Source organism: Triticum dicoccoides, chromosome 1A, assembly GCF_002162155.2.
Source record: "Triticum dicoccoides isolate Atlit2015 ecotype Zavitan chromosome 1A, WEW_v2.0, whole genome shotgun sequence".
In the NCBI taxonomy this organism is placed as follows: domain Eukaryota; kingdom Viridiplantae; phylum Streptophyta; class Magnoliopsida; order Poales; family Poaceae; genus Triticum; species Triticum dicoccoides.
Window position 1 is genome coordinate 508,654,578 of NC_041380.1, and position 6,000 is coordinate 508,660,577.

The 6,000-nt window shown below is 46.5% G+C and overlaps 1 pseudogene; it reads left to right on the forward strand.

Annotated features, from left to right (window-relative positions):
• The window catches only part of LOC119354235, a 96,353-nt pseudogene that overhangs the window by 64,816 nt on the left and 25,537 nt on the right, over nt 1-6,000 (forward strand).

Here is a 6,000-nt window from a genome sequence, read left to right on the forward strand (position 1 = left end):
AGGGGCGGGAAATGGCAGTTCCTGAACTTGGCGACGCGCAGCGTGGGCACGAGGCAGAGTGCGGACGTTGGCAGCGACCGCATATGCCCATCATCAAAAGTGAGCTCCTTGAGCTGATCTAGGGCGGGGGATCGGAACCAGTCGTCAAGCTTGGCTCGGTCCTTGCCGTTGGAACCGAACTTGCCCATTCTAAGGCCTTTGGTTGGGCCAAGGTGACTGCCGAGGATCTTGATGAATGCATCCAAGCTTTTGCGATAGCCATGGTAGAGCTCGTGGGTGTCGATGAGGTCGAGAGGGCTGGAGTTCCATAGGGGGCGCCACCGCCGGGAAAGGAGGGTTGTCCACGCCCCATATTTGATTGGGAGAAGGGATATGATGACTCTCAACATATCATCGGGGAGGCTGCTGATTAAGTCTAGGCCTGCTGGAGTCGCTTGCGATTCTAGCTCGCCCCACCTCCGCTTGTTGGCAGCCCCGTTCTCCACCTCCGGAGTCTCCTTGTCAGTGGCGCTTTCTGGTAGAAATGGGAGTATAGGTAATATTTAGTTAAAACAGGGCAATAGAAAAGTGTATTGGTAACTAGGAGTTATTAGGTAGGAATATAGTAAGAAAAGGGAATAACCATTGGTTGCTTAAATACTACACATTTCATTTGACATTGCTGGGTAGGTCAACATATGCAGATAGTTGAAAAGAAAACTTACTTCGAACAGAGTCTGGACGGATGATTTTGTCGAGGAAGTTAGCATATATCTCATGACCAGGCCCTTCTATGTGCAGTGCAATTTTAGTGCTAGCTTTCAGTACATAAAACTTTGCAATTTCATTCCAAAAGCCAATGCAAAAATAGGAGTCACCACGTTCATCAAGTCTTACAGTAGCAACGATTGTAAATCCATGGTTTGTGTGCAGTATGACATTCGTGGAGCCTTGATGTATGTAAAGGGAAAAATTATGCACTACATAATCTGTTGCATAGCGAGGGATGTCCTGCAGAAAATGGTAGGATTGTTAAAGAAAATATGGTAACATGCAAATATGGGCCCAAATTGAAAGAACTGTACAGCAGTTGAAATCGAAGGACAAAAGTCTATAATTAAACAGATAGGGTAAACATGATGTCATGGAAATATGAGAGTAATGGAAAGAACAATACATCATTAATTTGCCTAATATAGAAAGAAGAGGGGAAAATCTCCTTTGACGTATATGGTGCATGTGGCACCTTTTATCCAAATGTAGCAATATATAGAATATGTTTAGGAAAGTAGGCCATGCCAACCGATTTAGGGTGCGATTGAACATACCGCGCGCGTCCTCAAGTTATCTGGTATGATGAGATGGAATCTCTGGCGGCGGTCGCAAGTCCTGAAGCGTCGGCGCACTGTACATTCTATGAATGAAAGAAAACCCTCAAATCAGCTCGAATAAAAATGAATTCATAGCGATTTCCGCTGGGTGATTAAAGGAGGCAGATGAACTGGGATAAGAGATGAGATAATATCTCGTTAAATTAGTTACCTTGTCGTCCATGAGAAAGAACCCTCAGTACGACAGATTCCCCAACCGAGCGGAGTTAGGTTGACCACGAGCAGCGTCAAGAAAGTCGATGGCGATAGGCAGCGGCAAGTGGAAGTGGCAAAATGCGGTGGGCTTTGCCGGCAGCCTGGTGACGGTGGCAGGCGTCAAGCTAAGTGTTTACCGTCGCGATAGGCAGTGCCATGGCATAGACGCGGAGGAGCTTGTGCAGGTGTGGATGGGGAGCGTATCGGACGGCCGAGGGGGTGGCGGGCGGGGTGAGGGTTTTTGTGATGTGGGGATGGTGAGGGTTTTCTTTTTTCTTTTTTGAATTGGGTGGTGAGGGTTTTCTGCCCCACAAAGAATTTTGGGGGCGACGGTTTGCTAGAGCGAACCGTGTGTGATTGATGTAGCAGGCAAAATGAAAGTCATTGCACACGGTTCCAATTTTGGGAACCGTGTGTGATTGACGTACTACCTTTGTCCTAGTTTATTGGTCCCCCTTGTAATTTTTACCAAAATTTGGCGAAATATTTAACATACTCAGACATAGATAATAAGCGTACACATACATAAGCATAGTTCAACCATCATTAAGCATACTCAAGCGTACATAGTTCGATCCATCCCACATCTCATCTCACATGCGGCCGATACGATCCTGAAGCTTCTCCAGGTACTCGGCGTACGCGTCGTGCGCCACCCTGCGAGAATACTTCTGCTTGAAAGGGCCAACGGCCCGTCCTCTTGCATGCACCAGAACACTTAGATATGCTTCATGAATCTTGTGGTTGCAAAATAGGCATCCATAGCCGTCATTCCAGGTCCTAATACGCCTGCTATGCATTCCCGCATAAAGCTCCCTCAGGATTCGCCTCTTGTACCTCCTCTGTGCATCTTCATCCTCGTTGTCCACGTCGTCAGACAGCACCTATACAAATAGTAAAATAAATTTGGCATCAAATCACTGATTACATGCCGTGAAGTAGGATTAGGAATTTATGGCTATTTATCTATACATATCCAGATATTATGGTTTGATTTTTAAGCACAGTCGTCTATGTACAGACCAATCTTGAAGAAAATAATGGCACAAACATATGTAGGTCATTCAAAATCAATTGTCAAGTCCTGGCTGGGAATTATTAGCACGAACACTAACCCTAGTCGGATTACTAGCAGAAATCATTTGCACAGATGAAACAAATAATCACTTATCACCTGTACCATTCAAACAATCAATACACTACACGGATCTAACGAAACTTACTCAGATTCCATGGATTGGGAGAACATAACCACAGGATTTCGATTCCAAAAAGGGGGAGGCAGGAGTAACCAGAGAAACCCTATGATCTATTTGACACATAAATAGGTATAGATGACTAACCAACTGTCTGTCTTCGTCGGAGTCGTCGCCGGAGTGGTCGTCGGAGTCATCGCCGGAGTGGTCGTTGGAGTCGTTGTCGGAGTCGGTGTGGAACTCCGCCTCCGACTTTGGAAGCTCGACGACGTCGAGGTGCAGCGATAACTCACCGGCGGTGACGGCAACCTCTGTCTCCATCTCCACGCTGTGCTCCGATGCTTTAGCAGCCCCGACATCGCCACTCCCTCCGATGGGGTGCTTCGGCGGCATCCTCATACACTGACGGCTTTGAGGACTGAGAGTGGTGTCGAGGATGCAAGCGGAGAGAGAGGATTGTGTGTGTGTGTGTAGCGAGGATGGGGGTGCGGCCGCTCGGGCACACCATTAATAAGGAGTAGTGGGAGTAGTGGGAGAGAGGCGGGCGTCGGTCAAACCGATGGCTCGCCTCCCGGTGAGTCTATGCACCGGACTGCTGGCATGCCTACCAAAGTTTCACATAGCTACTCGCACGCCTCCCGATGACACTGCGCAGCGAGCACGTCTCTGTCAATTCACACACCTGCACGCACACCTCCCCGTCTGCCTGCACGGCGGACGCGTCCCATCAACTCACGCCTGCTCGCACGCCACACGGGTCGCGCGGCGGCATGTATATTGTTTTTCTATTTGGATGATTAACGATGCCGCTTTATTGCTTAACCGAAGCATGGCACGTATCCATTGCTGGTCTAACGCTCACGGTTCGAATAAATAATCTGTTTGGGATATTGGTTCCCAATTATTAATAATATCCCGTTTGTAATTAGATAAAGATTACATCAAAACTGGTCTTAAATTTGACAAAAAAAAGTACAATGCCACTTTGTATTGGTGTCCATATGACAACACGATAAGTTTCATGAACTTCAAATAAGTTTTGCATGTACTCGAATTTAAAAATCAAGATTCTCAATGTTTGAAATTTGTTGCACGGGGAGTAAACATGCACCCAGTGAGACACATGTGGTTTTGCAATCCATTTAGGTGCACTGTCACGTGTGCATGTCGCTCAAATTTGATTTTTGCACATTATACCCATAGAAAATCAATCAATCAATGTACCAAAACGTCTTAATGATCTTTGTGATTTTTTTGAAATTAAAACGTTCCTCCTTTGGTAACATGTATGTTCACCGCGGGATAATTAATTTAACATGCATCATAGTTGCAGTGGGTTCACGGTGTGTGTGTGTGGGTGTGCGTCTGGGGGTGGCGGGTGGCTCGCAGTACACTACGAGTTGTGAGCCACCGTGTGGGTTGGCCATTTTGTTAGGCAGGCTGGTGCCACATCAGAGTCGTGAAATCGTTATTTAAAACATTACACAACCCTTTCATACATAAATGTTTTGGCCACATGCATTCGATGGTTGTCCTACACGACACTCGATACTCGCATGTGACGCTTTTTGTGGGCCCATGAGGTCGTCGTCCATCACTTTGACGAACAGCCGGTGGTGGGGTTAATTTGACCAGCAAGGTAGAATCTTTTTTGTTTGTGTTATGACAGTATATAGTATGCGTCGAAGAGGTGGGAGGGGACTAGCATATATACTATACGTATGCACCCGTGAACAAGCACACCTCACTCAGTGTCGAGACTTTTTTGTTACCGAGGCACGTGCCACATCAAAATTATGAAATTGGTTATTCAAACATCACACAACATCTTTTTGGGCCACATGCATATATATCCTAGCTAGGACAGTCACGTGTGATGCTTCCATCTGTGGGCCCACGAGGCCATCATCGATGCATGCATGCATGCATGCATCACTTTGACCTACATCGGGAGAGGGTAATTAATTTCACCATCGATGAGGATTCTTTTGGGTTGTACATATATTACGGCAGGAGCATATAGTATGCGGTGAAGAGGGGGAAGGGGACCATCATATGTAGTACGCTTGATATGAACCTCGCTCTGTGTGGGCGCATGGTTTACGATTTTTGAGGCATGTGGCACATCAAAGTTGTGCATTTTGGGTATTCAACATATATATGTTTGGCCCACATGCAAAGCGGGTGGTTGTCCTCTTGCACCCACTTAAGCGGTTATCAGCGATATCGATGCTTTCCATCTGTGGGCCCGCTTGGTCCATCGCTTCTGTTTGCCTGAAAATAAGAGGGGTTAATTTGACTTAGGAGGGGATTATTATTTTTGCTCTAGGATGACATGCATGATACACTTTCAGCACACACACCTGCATGTGTACGCATGAATCCCTCCCATCGAGTCGAAGTGGCTAGTACAACGACACCATCATGAACCGATCTCGCTCTATGTGGGGAGCTAGTGTATGATTTTTGACACACGCGCGAGATCAATGTTGTGTATTCAAACATGCATGCACGCATCACCTCCATGCGTATACATGTAGTGGTTGCCTTCGAACGATACACTCCCTCGCCTGGTTATCGGCAACAAGCCTATATATTCGTGGGCCCGCGTGGACATCCATGATCACCATGACAAACAAAAAGATAGGTTACCATGGCGGATTCTTCATTTGGTTCATGTTATCATAGTATAGGTCATGGTGAGATTCAAACCTAATTAAGTTTGAGTGCATATACTATGCAAGCATGCATGCATATATGAATCACTATCGTTGGCTTGAAGTGTGGTGTAACATACATATGCATCGTCAACCTAACCCTCACTTAGTGTGGGGATTTCTAGTTCAAAATCACGGTGCCACATCAAAGTTGTTCCATTGTTACTCAAAAACACACCTCTCCATACATATGTTTGGGCCACACGCATGCAGTGGTTGTCTTCGGGGACTAGCTACTTACGTGATTATTGGCAAGCTAGCCCATCTCCAGGGTCGCATGAACAACCATCACTTTGACCAACAACAAGAGAGAGGTTGTACGACCAAGGTGGATTATTCTTGGTCCGTTTTACGATCCATCTTGGTAAGATATATGTCTCTCTGGCCCGCCGACTGAAAGTGTGGGGGGGCGGGTTGCTACATCGCACTTTGCTAGGTGAATCTCGGTTAGGGGGCATGCATTCATAGCTTAATTAGGATTCCCTTCGTTCCGACATGAGGGGGTGGGGGATTCTACCTACT